The sequence below is a fragment of the Sarcophilus harrisii genome, chromosome 3 (assembly GCF_902635505.1).
Source record: "Sarcophilus harrisii chromosome 3, mSarHar1.11, whole genome shotgun sequence".
Classification (NCBI taxonomy): domain Eukaryota; kingdom Metazoa; phylum Chordata; class Mammalia; order Dasyuromorphia; family Dasyuridae; genus Sarcophilus; species Sarcophilus harrisii.
This window is the reverse complement of record NC_045428.1, coordinates 126352498-126367738: the sequence shown is the minus strand read 5'-3', so window position 1 is coordinate 126367738 and position 15241 is coordinate 126352498.

The window sequence follows — 15241 nt, the reverse complement described above, 5'->3', positions numbered from 1 at the left end:
GTTTTGTTTGTTTGTTTGCTCTTTTTCTATTTTGGAGACAGAAAACAGAAATACCTTTCATGTAATTTGAATTAAGGGGCAAATAGAAAGAATGGAGACTATATTGGTGACTAGATTTTGCCGTGTTGAAGCATTCTTATTCTTCTGGTCACCCCCTCTAGACTTTTAAGGACAAAAGTGAATGAAATCTGAGATTTGCTGAACATTAATACCCCTACCCACTTTCCTCTATCTAAGATGACAGAAATTTACTCTAAAGTTTCTGTGTTCATTTTGTTCATAATTTCTAATACCATCAGTAGTTTAGAAGTGATTTATTTTAGATAAGCAGTTGAGTGCTTCTAAGTTCTTACACTACTTGTGAAAGTGGAAATTGAAAAAGGGAGGCACAGTAACTGCTACTAGATTATTCCAGACAAAGGTTTAAACACTGTTTAAAGCAATAGGATTCTATGAGACTTTTGTTGATATTGATTTTCTTTCATATATCATATAGATGTGCCAAAGCAGGGCAAAAGTATAGTTAGGATTTTTTTCCATCAGTCAAAAATCAAGCTAATAAGTATTTCTGCCTAGTGAGTGGGAATAGGTAGAGTCAAGCTGTTTTGTTTGTTTGGTTTTTTTCATTGTGTTCTTTCCATGCATACTCAGAAGATATTCTTTCTTAGGAGTAGAGTATAGATTGTGAATTTAGGAGATATACAACCTAGGAGGAAGATAAAATTGGTTGAAAATCCAGAATACTCATGTTCCAAGTGGGATGCTCCCATCCCACTTGGTAAGAGTGGCAATCAAAAGAAAGTAGAAAGACTTCCTTTATCTTTACTTTACTTTTATATACTTTAAATAGATAAAAATAATATCTATTAGATAACATACCTGTTTATACAATGATATCAGATTGCTTCTAAATAAGATTGGAGAAATCACATTATCTTGCTTCAATTCAGCAATGTCTGTTGACTTAGCTAGCACTTAGAACAAAAGGAAAAGATTCCTTCCTTCTATTTGTAGCATTAATCATATATTGACAAAGATGTGATGATTCTAGAATACCACATTTCATAAGTGTCAGTTTGACTTTGGTAATAGATATCAGGATAATACACACAAACATCTCTTTAAGACATCAGAGATAGAAAATAAATAACATTTCTGGTCCCATTTTGAAGTGACCAATTTTGATCAGCATAAACAAACTGAGAAGATGCTCATGTAGAAAAGCCCTATAAAGTGAATGACATTTCATAAAACATTTAGTGTTATTCACTATAAATCAACAGATTTTGTTTTTCTTTCCACCAAGTAACAACAGTTTTAAGCAAAAAAAAACTCTAATATGAAGAACTAGGGATACAAAGAAAGAGAAAGTCATAAGATTTTCAGTGTACTCAGAGATTAGCAAGAAATTGGCCTTTTAATAGCTTGCCTGAAGGATCTTGAGAGTGATCTTATTTTATTCTTAGAAAGAAACATAAAAGATTGAATCAAAATAGCCATTTCTGCTAGCATTTTAACTTATGCTTCCAGGAATTTGCTATATTATAAATCAAGTGTTTCAATGAATACACACCAATCTTCTAAAATGGAATATATACATAGACACATAGACAACCCATACATATATATGTGGATACAGTTATGTAGTGAGGGGGATTTAGTGAATGTATGTATGGCAGGGAATATATGGTTTCTCTGTCATAAAGTATCTAAGAAAGAAAGGTATTTTAAAAGTTATATAATCTACCAATTGATTGTTATTTCATAGATCATTTTGCTAAGTATCAGGGAGCTGTTAAGAGTTTTTAAAATATATATTTTATACGTTAGATATTTTGATAAAAGTGCTATATTTGGTAAAGACAAAAAAAAAAAAAACCTACCATCATTAACCATAAAGAATAAGATTTTCAAAATGAGATGTGAAAGAAACAAAGCTCTCTAACTCCTCCTTGCTTTGACAGAACAATTTCTATTATGCAATTTAAACTGGCTGGATAGCTTTTATTGCCAAAGAAAGGTCAATCAAATTATAATAGAGTCAAAGTTGTTAAATATTTTTTACCTGAAGCCAAAGTGAACTTCAAAAGATGTAAAGTTCTCTTTTCTTGTTTTTTTTTTTTTTAACATTAAAAGAGAAAGGATCCAATTTTTCTCTTCAGAACCACAATACCCATTGATCTGATTTCTCTTAGCTCAATGACCTGTTAACCTTTTTCTAGCTATTGATTCCTTGATGTGCTATATAATATGTCTCAAAGCACATACAAAGTCTTCAATTCAGATTGAAGGAAAATAATAAAATCAATCAATTAATTAATTATCCAAAATTTGTATCTCTTATGATTTTACCACAAATAATTCATTTGAATTCTTCCTTGCCTTTCATGGATGCCAAAGAGATATTCCCTGAATTTAAATGGATTTGCTGCCTAAAGCAATGTCCTCTTTTTAGCGTGAATATGGATTTCATTATTTAAAGGAAAGGAAAGTTTAGAGAAAGAATCAGAATGGTGTAGGAGATCAAATTACTTTGTTCACTGAACCTATATTTCACTAATCACTCACTTATTAATAATTATCACCACTTAGTCCTGGGTCCTTAAATTCCTTCTTACATAAACAAAATCAAAAGATAACAGTGACCTGATGTAATAGCTGCTTTGCTTTATAAAAGGAACCTTTTTAAGGTGTGACAGAACATGCAAAAGATAAACTGTCATAATTTTTGACAGTTAATAAATACATTTCTTCGGATTAAAAGAAAATTATTCTATTCATGTCTCTAGGAGTAACAATGAGTATTTTAGATCTGATAGGGACAATTAGGGAATTCCTATCTGCCATATTTTTCTCCTGGTATTCTCCAGATCTAATGTACTACCATTTTGTATTTGTTGTTGTTGTTGTTGCTCTATGTTTAAAGTGGATACCCTGGAGGGAGGGAGGGACTAGAATTTTGCTTCCCCAGGGAAGGTCATTGGGAAAATAGTTGTCATGATCATTATAATCAATAATTAACATTGACTGACACTAGGAAAGTATTTGTTTGTTTAATGCTGGATTGAAAGAAGGTTGATAGAGGGAATTTTTCAATCTGAGCACTAACCAAAAGCCAGATGATGGCAAAGATGATATTGCATTCTCAGTCCTTTTCTCCTCTTAATCATTTCTCAGATACATATACATACAAAGTAGGAAACTGGATCAAAAGAAGGATGAATTGAAAGACAAAAAGAAATTGCATATTTTATTTCTGTATGAATTCGTCATCTAATATAAGTTAAGGAAAAATACAATGGGAATTTGAGTTCCAAAATGGAAACAATGCATTTTATGCTAGCATGAAACTATATAAAAAGTAAAGTGTTTACTGACAAAGTACTGACTAAAAAAAGGAAATATATGAATATAAAAAATATTATTTTATAATAAGAAATATCAAATATGAGATATCATTCTAGATCAGTTTCTTAATTTAGATTCTATGAAATTGATTAAACATTTTGATAAATATGTAATAACTAGTTGCTTTCCCTTTGAAATCATTTGTTTTCATTTTATTCCTTTCAAAACCATTCTGAGAAGGTATTCAGAAGAAGAGTGGGAATGAGGGGAAATAATAAGAGTTCTGTTTTGGACATTGAGATGCCTACATCTAGTTCAAAATGTCCAATATCCAATAGACAATAGGTGATTAAGACTGAAGGAATAAGTATGCAAAAATGTTTTATAGCAGCCCTTTTTGTAGTGGCAAGAAAGTGGAAACTGAGTGGATGCCCATCAATTGGAGAATGGCTGAATAAGTTATGGTATATGAATGTCATGGAATATTATTTTCCATAAGAAATGATCAACAGGATGATTTCAGAGAAGCCTGGAGAGACTTACATAAACTGATGCTAAGTGAACTGAGTAGAAGTAGGAGAACATTGTACACAGCAACAGCAAGATTATTCAATGATCATTTCTGATGGATAGTGTTCTTTTGAAAAGTGTGATGATTCAGGCTAGTTCTAATGGTCTTGTGATGAAAAGAGCCATATATACTCAGAGAGAACTGTAGCAACTGAGTGTGGATCACAACATAGTATTTTCACCTTTTTTATTGTTTGTGCTTGCATTTTGTTTTCTTTCTCATTTTTTCTTTTTGATCTGATTTTTCCTGTGTACCATGATAATTGTGTTAATATGTATAGAAGAATTGCACATATTTGACATATTGAATTACTTGTTGTCTTGTACTCTAAGAGAGTGGTGGGAAGAGAAGGAAAAAAGTTAGAACACAAAGTTTTGCAAAGGTGAATGTTAAAAATTATCTATGCATATAGTTTGAAAACAAACAGCTTTAATTAAAAAAGAAAAGACTGAAGGTCAAAAGAAACAGTAAGGCTGAATATATAAGATCTCATAATCATATGTATAGGGAAACTAACTGGAACTAACTGGAAAATTATGAGATCAAATGAGAGAATTATGACAATTGAGAGAGAGAGAGAGACATTGAGACAGAGACAGAGAGAGAGAAAGAGAGGAAGAGAAAAAGAGAGAAAGAAAGAGAAAGAGAGAGCAAACAAAAAGAAGAGGATCCAAGACAGAGCCTTGAATGTCACCTTCAGTCAGTGGGTATTACATGAATGAAGAAACAGCAAAGGAAACTCAGCAGCAACTGAGATGCAATGAACCATAGAGAGGAGAGCGCCTCTAGGACAAGATAATCAGTAGAGTCAAAAAGAACAAAACTGTCCAAAAGTATGAAGATTGAAAAAAGGCTGCTGAATTTGGCACTTAAAAGATCAGTGGATAATTTTAGAAGGGCAGTGTCAGTTAAATGGTTGTCAGGAACCAAAGTGCACAGGGTTTAACATAGCATGAGAGGAGAGGAGGTTTAAGCTTTGAGTATAGATGACTTTTTCAAGGAATTGAACTTAGAAGAGCTAAAGGTAATAGGGATGATAAGATAAAAGGAGCGTTTTATATAGGCAATAAAAAATAAAGAAATAAATAAGAGAAATAGTGAAGATTGAAGATTAGAGAGAGGAAGAGAGAATGATAGTGATGGTAAACTCTTAGAGAAAATGAGAATAGGATCAATTAAGAAGTCTAACATTATCTTTCTGAATTGAAGAGCCAGTTGAATTTTAGATAACATAAATTTATACTGGATCCAATCATCACATTTTCCTAATCTCTAGTTCTGTTCAATAGCATATGAATATAAAATCAAAGGAAATGCCACCTGTCTTTATTATTATTATATGATTTTATATATTATTATGTGATATTATATAATATTTTATATATTTTGTATGACCAGCATATAATATATATTATTATATTATCAACATGTCTGATCAGCAATGTGACATAAGGCTAAGGGATACAGAAGATGAGAATAGTGCAAAGTTAGACTGATTTATCAATGAATCAGTCACCTGTGCAGGAGTAATGGTTTAAGATAGTAACACAGGGTGAAGGATTAGAGATGTTAATGAAGTATAATAACAATTTTAGGATTTGAAAGGTAATGGGAAAATATAAAGTGATAAAAAGATTATAATTCATATAAATATAAGAGGTTCCACAGATTATCTCACCCATTAAAAATATTGTGTCTGAACTGGCTCTCTGAAGGATCTCGGTACCAGCCTGAGTCCTTGGTCTTAGAAGAGGAGTGAAGAGGCAGGACTCATATGGATTGTCAAAAATGGAGTCCTTTCATTCCAAATTTTCTGAGTCTTATATACCCTAATATCCTTATATAACCAAAGCAACACTTCAAGTGCACTAATTATATGCTGTGCATGTGGAACCACATAAACAACTTGCTATTGTATATAGATGATGATTTGCCACTTGGTATCACTCTGCTTCAAATACAACACAGGTTGTCACCACTCCCTGACTTCTCAGGAAGTTTGAGAACCCTTAGGGGAGATGGGAAGCTAAACCAGACATTGTCAGCAGGTTCACTCTGGGCAGAAGGGTCTTAATCTGACCCAGAGTTCCCCCACTACCTGTGGCCCTCTATATCTCTCCCTTTCTTTTGTTTTAATTACATCAGTGGTTAAATCCATCAGCATGGGAGGAATTACACAAGCAAGTAGTAGCATAACAAAGTATAAACAAACAAGATACTATAAAAGACTTTTATGAATTCCACAAGGAAGGTATAGAAAGTAACTATCAATTCACAAGCACACATACACCTCCTTCAGGAGGCAAGAAATAGTCCAAAACCAATCTATTGTCCATTACTTTATGTGTCAGGAATCCAATGATTCCTGCATCAGTCTCATTAGCAATTATTTTTATATTAATAGTAATATTTGTTAGTCAATTACCATACACATAGGGCTAAAAGTCATGCTCTTTCAGTGGCAGACATAGACAGAGATGGAGCCATCCAATGTTTCCTGGGTCTTTTCCTTTGTTTCAAGGATCTTCTCTTTTTCCGTCTCTCTCCAGTGAACAAGGCAGATACAGTGTGTCGACACCCATCAGATTCCTTCTCCATCTGTAGAGAGACAAGCAAACCCTCTCCCCCAAGCAGTCAATCTGTTTGGTTCCTTCCATTCACCACTCTCCAGATCTTTCCACATCACCTGACAATTATCTAAAGATACTGCAGCTGCTAGTACTGAACACTGTCCTTCCTATGCATTATAAAGAGTCTCTAGGGTTTCCTGTGGCTCCCCTTTCTTTTGTTTTTGAAGGAGCATCTTGATGTCTTTGAGCCTCCTCTCTACTATTGAGAATTAAAGGTATTCCAGTGGTGTGTGAAATCTGATACTAGACACAAAAGTGTACAAAATGTTTTGAAGTATATGCAAGTCTATTATATATTTTTATAGCTGGTGGTACACCCATAATTGCTAAAGCTTGTAAAGGAATTTTGGGCTGTCTCTTTTGCTGCTGGATTTGCAAAAGTAAAAAAAAGGTGTTCACAACAATATGCATAAAAGACAAATGACCAAAAGATTTATAATGGGTCATATCCATCTGCCAAATTTCGTTGGATCTCAAACCATGAGGGTTCTTTCCTAGAGGGAGCATAGGAGCATGGAAAGGAAGGCAAGCTGTACAGGCTTTTACTATGCTCCTAGCCTTCTCTCTTGTTATTCCAAATTGTAACCGTAAAGCTTGAGCAGCCTGATGATATTTAAAATGAGATTCTTGGGCTGATTGAAATAGAAGAGTGTTAGCTAACATGGTAAGAAAGCAATCTGCTTTTGAGTTTCCATTAAAAACAAAACAAAACAAAACAAAAACCCAGAACCTACAAATCCTGTATGAGGGTAGACATATAAGATATAATACTTACCTGGATGTTTTCTCAATTGCTCCTGAATTTCCTTAAAAAGCTGATATATGTTAGAGGCTACAAATTTTATTTGGGCTGTTGGCAATTCTTTGTACCACACCTACTGAATAAGCCAAATCAGATATTATATTTACATCTTCTGGATAATAAGTAAGAGCTAGCATGGTTGCATACAATTCATTCTGTTGAGTAGACTGAAAAGGAGTTCTGACTACTCTCTTTATAGTTAAGTCACGAGAGTATACAGCACAAATGTCATGTTTGGATGCATTTATAAAGATAGTTGGTTCTTGAAGAAGAAACTTAGAAAGCTTTTTTTTCAAAAATCCAAGGCCAATTATGTAATAACTGAGTTACCTTTAAGGAAGACCTGTGCCTAAATTTGGAGCTATGGTTAATAAAATTTGCCACTCTGAGATAGTTTCACAACATACATTAATTTGTGCATTAGTATAGAAGGTGTATATCTTGTCAAGTCCTATCTCAGATAATTGTATTATTCACTTAATGGCCTTTAATAAGATTCTAGACACAAGTACTGGGAAAGAAATAAAGCTTTGTTCTGGTTGTGCTGGGAGATTCACTCACTTGATCACACTGTCTCCTTGATGAAGGACTGATATAGGTGACTCTTTTGTAGCAAAAACTGTTATTCCAAGGGTTTTTGAGTGACTCTTTTAACCACATTGGATAAAGCCAATTCAACCTCTCTCAGAGCCTCTTGGACTTCTTTTGTAAGCTGACATGGTGAATCTAAAGCAGTGTCTCCCCTTAAAATGTCATACAATGTTTGTAATTGATAACTAGTTAAGAACTAGTTAAGTTCTAACAATGGATGCAGCCATTGGATATCTCCTATCAGTTTCTGAAAGTCATTTAAGGTGTTCATCTTCTCTGTTCTTAAAGTTTTTGTACTGTAAGCACCTTAGGGTATACTTCATATCCTAAATATTGAAAAGGAAATGCCTTTGAATTTCTGGGGTTATATACAATTGGTAGTTCCTTAGTGTTTCTATGGTCTTTTGTAGATATGCTTCTGACATTTGCTCCTCAGGTGCACACCCCAAGATATCATCCATGTAATGTAATAGCATAACTTTTGGAAATGCTTTTCTTACTGGAATAAAAGCAGCAGCAACATACATTTGACACATGGTAGGGTTGTTTTTCATTCCCTGTGGCAAAACTGTCCATTCATATCTTTTATAAGGCTCAGCTAAGTTAACGCTAAAAAAGCAAATCTTTTCATATCCTCCTTATCCAAAGAAATAGAGAAGAAACAATCCTTAATATCTATAACCCAAAAAAGCCACTCCTTATGCAACTGAGTAGGAAATGGAAGCCCAACTTGAAGAGCTCCCATTGTCTCCATCTGTTCATTTACTTATCTCACATCTGTCAGCATCCTTCATTTTCCAGATTTTGTTTTTATAGCAAATACAGGGGAATTTCAAGGACTTAGAGAAGATTGTAAGTATCCTTGGTCAAATTGCTCCTATACTATATTTAATAAGGCCTGACTTTTTTCACTGGTTAAGGGCCACTGTTCCACCCACACTGGTGTGTTTGTTTTCCATTGAATGGGAACAGGAGAGAGTTTTGCCAAGCCTTCGACAGTAACTCTGCCTAAAAAGCCAAAGTAATCAGTTGTAATCTTAACTGTTGTAAAATGTCTGTTTCTTCCACACAGCTTGATGGAGATTTTTTTTTTTTTTTTACTACAAAAGGAGTAAAAACTCTTGTTTTATCTTTACATTTCCATTTCAAAGGGGTATCACTAAGTTCAGCTACTATTGATCCTCCTGTGGTAGACATATGGGTATTTGCTGTAATCTTTGACCAGTGATTGGTCGCCTCTAATGACTGTATAATCTGCACCCATGTCTACCTTTAATGATATACCATTTACATAGATAGTGAGCATAGGTTGGTCAGCTATTTGTAGTTGCAGTCCAGAATATTCCTGAATTCTGTTGTTGGGAGTCAAAATTTGGATAAATATCACCAAATTGATATCAGGAGTATGTATCAAGAGGTCTGAGGCTAAAACTTCTCCTGGGTGATAGATCACACATTGTCTACCTGTATTAGTGACTGGGATATTAGTTATATATTCCCCACTTTCCCAAATTAGTGTATGAATGGATACTGTTTTGTAAGCACTCTCAAGAGGTGAAATGGTCAAGCCTACTGTGTGTGGAGGCAAGGTATCTATAGGCTGGATGAGACAAATTTCAACTCTCCAGGGGATATCTCAGTAGTCCCAGTGGCACACAACTCTATTTATCCTAATTTCAATCCCCTTGCCCCATTGCCTAGCTTCTTGGCTGACTGAGAATGTTGGAGTACTGAACTTTTAAAACTCTCTGGATAAAACAGCAGCTACCATCATGCCCCAAGTGTTTTTTGCCTGGGGCCCTGAAACCAAACTTCACTTCCGGTTTCCCTGAGCTGCTCTACATTTTGATTCCCAGTGGAAGCCCTTGTTGCAATTTGGACATGGGGTTTTGGATCTTGTTCTCCTATCCTGTTCTTTCCCTTTATTTTTTTTTTGCCAACATTGAGCTTTCATATGTCCTGTTTTACCACATTGAAAGCACTGACAAGTCTCTTTGGAAGTTCCTTCTCAAGAGAGAGCCCGTCTTCCTGTGTTCAGATTTCAAAATGCTTGTATCATACTCCGGGCATAAAAGGTATTTGTGCCCACTGTGGCACAGCATCTCATGATCTCATCTAAAGAAGCATTCTTTGTTAGTCCTAGTATAATTCTTCTACAATTCTCATTAGCATTTTTTAAAGCAAATTTTCTTATCATAATTTCTTTTGCTTCATTTTCACCAATGGTTCATGTGACAGCTGTCTGTAGATGTCCCACGAAATCAGCAAAGGATTCATTAGGATCTTGTACTATTTTCATGAAGGCTTCCCCTCTATCTTGTTTTCCTGGGAGGGTGCCTCATGCTTTGATAATGGCAGAAGCAATTTGCTCACAAACTGCCAAATTATTGGGTAATTAATCTGTGTTAAAGTGTCTTCATAAGGACCTACACCTGCTAGTTGGTCAATGGTGACTAGTATATATACTCCAGGCTGCCAATTTCATTGGGCTTGTGTTCTACAGAGTTCAGCATACTCAGAAAGCCAAAACAAGATTTGCCCAGGTTCTATACATGTTTTTGCTTTAGATTTCCAATCATTAGGGGTTAAAATTTCATAAGCCAAATTTTCTAACAGCATCTTAACATAAGACGACGTAATCCATAAAGAGCGCAAGCCTTTTTCATATCTTTGATAATTTCCAGCTTAAAAGAAGTGTATCTTCTCTTGACTTGACCTGAAGAGTCAAGTTCTTCAATCACAGATTATGTCTCTATTCTCCTCCAATTGTATCCCACCCTTCCTCCTTTGCTTTAATTAATGCCTCTTGTAATGAGGATATAGAAGGTGGGAAAATCTGCTGTATGGGTGGTGCTGATGGTTTCACTGCCCCTCCTACTCCTCCTCCTCTCTCCTAAGAAGATGGAGTTGAGGGAGGAAGATCAAGAGTTGGAGAATACTCTAAAAGTGAATGCTTAGGTATAGGTTGAAGTAAAACAGAGCTGTGAAGCTTAGAAGGATCACAACCCTTAAACTTCCCAGCAAAATATATAACTCCTTTCCTGCCCAAATCACCATTCCCTTTGGCATTGTCAATACCATCCCTCTGCTTTTTCTCCTCACACTTCCTTGTCTGGACTCCCAAGTTAAAATCTTTCCATGTTTTAAAATTTGTGGGATTCCTTAAAGCCTATTGTATTATATTGCACATAAGGAATGCTTCTTCAGGAAATGAATCAGTATCCATAGCTTTGTAATATCCAATTACTTGCTCTCCCACTATTTTATACATCTCTTGCTCTAATCTTTTTTCTTTAGAGAGCCAAGGAGATGTGCACTCAATAAGAACTCATTGATTTGTTTCTGAGTTTCCAACAAACCTTGCTTTTCTATCAACCCAACTAAGAAGGAGGGAGATTCTTTTGCTAGCACTTGTGCCATTTTGGCTGAAAAAGAAAAGTGACTAGATTACCCCTTACTGAATCTTCCCTCTTGTATGTCTTTATACTTATACTATTCCTAAGGTCATGGAGACTCCTCCAACTCATTGATGGAGTCAGTTGAGCTACTTTGTGCCTTGCTTTGCAAGGGCCCCTCATTGAATGCCAAGGTTGTGTCTGGACTAGCTCTTTGGAGGATCTTCATACCAGCCTGAGTTCTTGGTCTTGGAAGAGGAGTGAAAAGGTGGGGCTCATGTGGGTGGCCAAACATGGAGTCCATTTATTCCAAATTCTCTCAGCTGTATATACCCTAATACCCTTAATAACCAAAGCAGTCCTGTGCTTGCAGGACTGCATAAACAACTTGCTATTGTGTGTAGGTGACTCTTTGCCACTTGGTATCACTCTGCTTTAATTACAACACAGGTTGTCACTGCCTCCTGACTTCTCAGGAAGGCCAAGACCACTTAGGGGAGATGAGGGATGAATCAGATATTGCCAGCAGGTTCCCTCTGGGCTGAAGGGTCTTATACCTCACCCAGAGTTCTCCCACTCTCTATGGCCCTCTACAAAAAGCAATGACCTTTGCTAGATAAGAAGACTACTTGATTTAATCAATTAAGTAATATAAATTATAAAAAGACTTCCATGCTTTTTGAATCAATTAAAGCTCCTGTAGATATTTGGTCACAGCATAATAAATATTTTTAAAATGTAAAAGCTGTCTTGGTACCAGATAAACATTCTGAGGATATAGAAAAAGTACAACCACTGAAAAGAAGAGAAAAGGACTTGGCCATAGAAGAGGGAGATACTGAGGGTAGGCTATTAGTCATTCTGGTTTTTCGGAGTGGAATACCTATTTTGAAACTACCAGCATGTCCATCTACTGAAGAACTGATGGAAATTGAGAGAAAACATCTGGTCTTTTCCCAATTCTCCCACTTGATACCTATTTATCCATAGGTAGTATTTTGCTTGTTGTCCAAATGTTTCCAATAAGATTAATTTTTTTTCTTAAACACAAGGAGGCCAAGAACTAACTGGAGGAAGAGAAATTTTTGGCAGAGACCCAGACCTCTGCCTAAATATTAGGAATTTTTCATAAGTAGGACTAATGTGCAAATGTGACTATATTCATAATATTTTGTCTAAAATAAACTCCCCAACCCCACAACATGGATTTGATATGTCATTCTATTTCTTTTAAATTTTAAATTGGTGAATTATTTTGATGGTGTATTTTGTAAGGAATTTCAGAGTTTAAGAACATAGAAGAAAATTTATGAGTGATAGGTTATAACTATCTCTGTATTTAGCCAATAAGTTGAGTGGAGAAATAAGTCATTGAAATAGAACTGATTGAGCAATGAGGAAATAAGATTATTTGAGGCAGTCACAATAATGAAGGAGTTTTATAAAAGGGCAAGAATTGGAGTGGAAAGAAAGACTTGAAAACTGCAATTATTAAAATCAATTTATAACTGTTTGAAAAGAAGGGAAAAAAAAAAGCAAATCAATAGAACAAACAACCAAGGAAGCAGCAGAAATAAATGAACTCAATAATTCATTGTTTGATAAACCAGGAAACATCTATTGCCAAGAAAAAGCTCCCTGTGTGATAAGATTTGTCAAGAAAAACTGGAATATAGTCAAGCAAAAATTAGATTTGGATTAACATCTTCCATAATATGTTCAAATTTTGGATACATATCAAATACATTTGAATAGAAGCACAGATGATATTTTTTAATCTTCCCATTTGAAATTAAGAGTTGGGAATAAAGCAAGTAAGAAGTGAAGTGATGGACTGGGGGGGAGGGAGAATCTTTGTTTCAAATGTCTTTGAGAAGGGTTTGCTATCTAAGAAAGATAACTAATAGGAATGCACAAGACCAAAAGTAAACAGTTCCCAAAAGGCAAATGATCAAAAGAGATGATCAAACAATTCTCAAAAGTATTTCAAAATAGTAACCAAATAAAATATTGTAAATCACTCATTGCAAGAAAAATGGAAATTAAAACAATCCTCAATTTCAATAGTAAACTGGCAAAAATGATAAAAGATAAAATCATTCAGTATTACCATAGGGTATCAATGGAAAGACAGGTATAGGAGGGTATCACTCTTGGTGTAACTGTTTATTGGTGTAAACATTTTGGAAAGTAATTTTGAATTATGCAAATAAAGTGACTAGAATGTTCATATTATTTGACCAAGGGATTCCATTAATTATAATAATAACAATAGCTAGCATTTATATAGTATTTACTACCTATTAGCCATTGAACTAAGGGCTTTTTAAATATTATTTCATTTAATCTTCACAATGACACTGGAAAGGGAGTGCTATTATTACTCCTATTTTATAGAAGAAGAAATTAAAGCAAAAAAGTTTAAAAGACTTGCCCAAGTTCACACAGCTAGTGAATGCCTGAGGCTAGATTTTAACATTTCTTCTTAACTATAGGTTCAGAGGTCTATCTGTTGTGCCATCCAGCTTGCACCCTAGGTGCCCATCTACCTTAAAAAAATTGACAAAAAAAATTCATCTACAATAAAATATTTACAACAAAATATTTTATAGTAGTAAAGAACTAGAAACAATTGGAGAGACTGTTGGGCATGTATAAACATTTTTTAAGTGGTTCTAATTGGCTAACAGTGGTGAATAGGAGGCTCTTTGGCTGTGATGGAATTCAATAGGCCTTAATTAGCTTCTACCATTTCTCTTGTGTCAATCCTTTCAGTTACTTTGTTTATTATTATACTTTGCTCATGGTGTCCTATAAGAGATTATGTTATAAAGGGAGAACTTAAGGAAAAGTTCTTTTCTCTGAGCCTTAAGAAACAGTGCTGTTTTAGTCCTCTGTGTTTGTTATTTCTAGTTTTAGTTTAAAAAAAAAAAAAAAAAATATATATATATATATATATATATATATAGAGAGAGAGAGAGAGAGAGAGAGAGAGAGAGAGTACACAAGCAATATACAAATGAATCTGTGAGTCAAAGTCCAGCAAAAGGCTTTGAAGCCAACTCTAAACTTTGGCTCTGTGAAACAAGGAATGATCTTCTGAATCCAGGTCAGAAGGAGCTGAGAAAGCCATACTATAAATGTTTTAAAAGTCTCTCTTTGTAGTTGTTTTGTAATGCTGGAGAAACAAGATATATTTTAATTCTGGGGAATTTAGATTAACTGAGACAAGCTGGATGCACAGGACTTTTGTCTCAAAGCATTCAGCAGCAAGCAAGTAATGCAAAAAACCTTTATAGGGTTTTGGGTATTGGGAAACAAAGGCTGGTGGGGGAGGGTAAGAACAATGGGTAAATGGACAAGTCATAATTCCAGGAAAGGATCATAACTTAGTCCTGACACAATAAAGGTAAAGGGGAGGGAGGTGCGAGGACACTGGATGAGAGTACAAGATCAGAAGGTTGAGGGCAGGAGGCAGCATGGTGAAAGGCAATACTCAGAAGGGGAATTATCCCAGCAAGGACTTGGGATAAGCCATCTGGAGTTTTATGATACAATAGAATGTAAAGTGGCCAGAGCTTCCAAGTTTTAATTCTCTCAGTTTTAATGGCAAGGGGGGAGGGATGGCCATAATAATTTTATTCAGGATACAGCATAATAATTTTAGTAATTCTGGGCGTGACAATTCAGGGCATAACAGTTTTAGGGCAACTGGATGACTCAATGGATAGAGTCAGAAGAATTCAAATATGGATTTAGATACTCTATTTGCCTCTGTTTCCTCAATTATAAAATTAGCTGGACAGGGAAATGACAAATCACTATAGTATCTTTGCCCAAAATAATCTTGAATGAGGTGACAAAGAGTCAGCTACGAGTGAACAACTGTGCTTTTAAAGCAAAA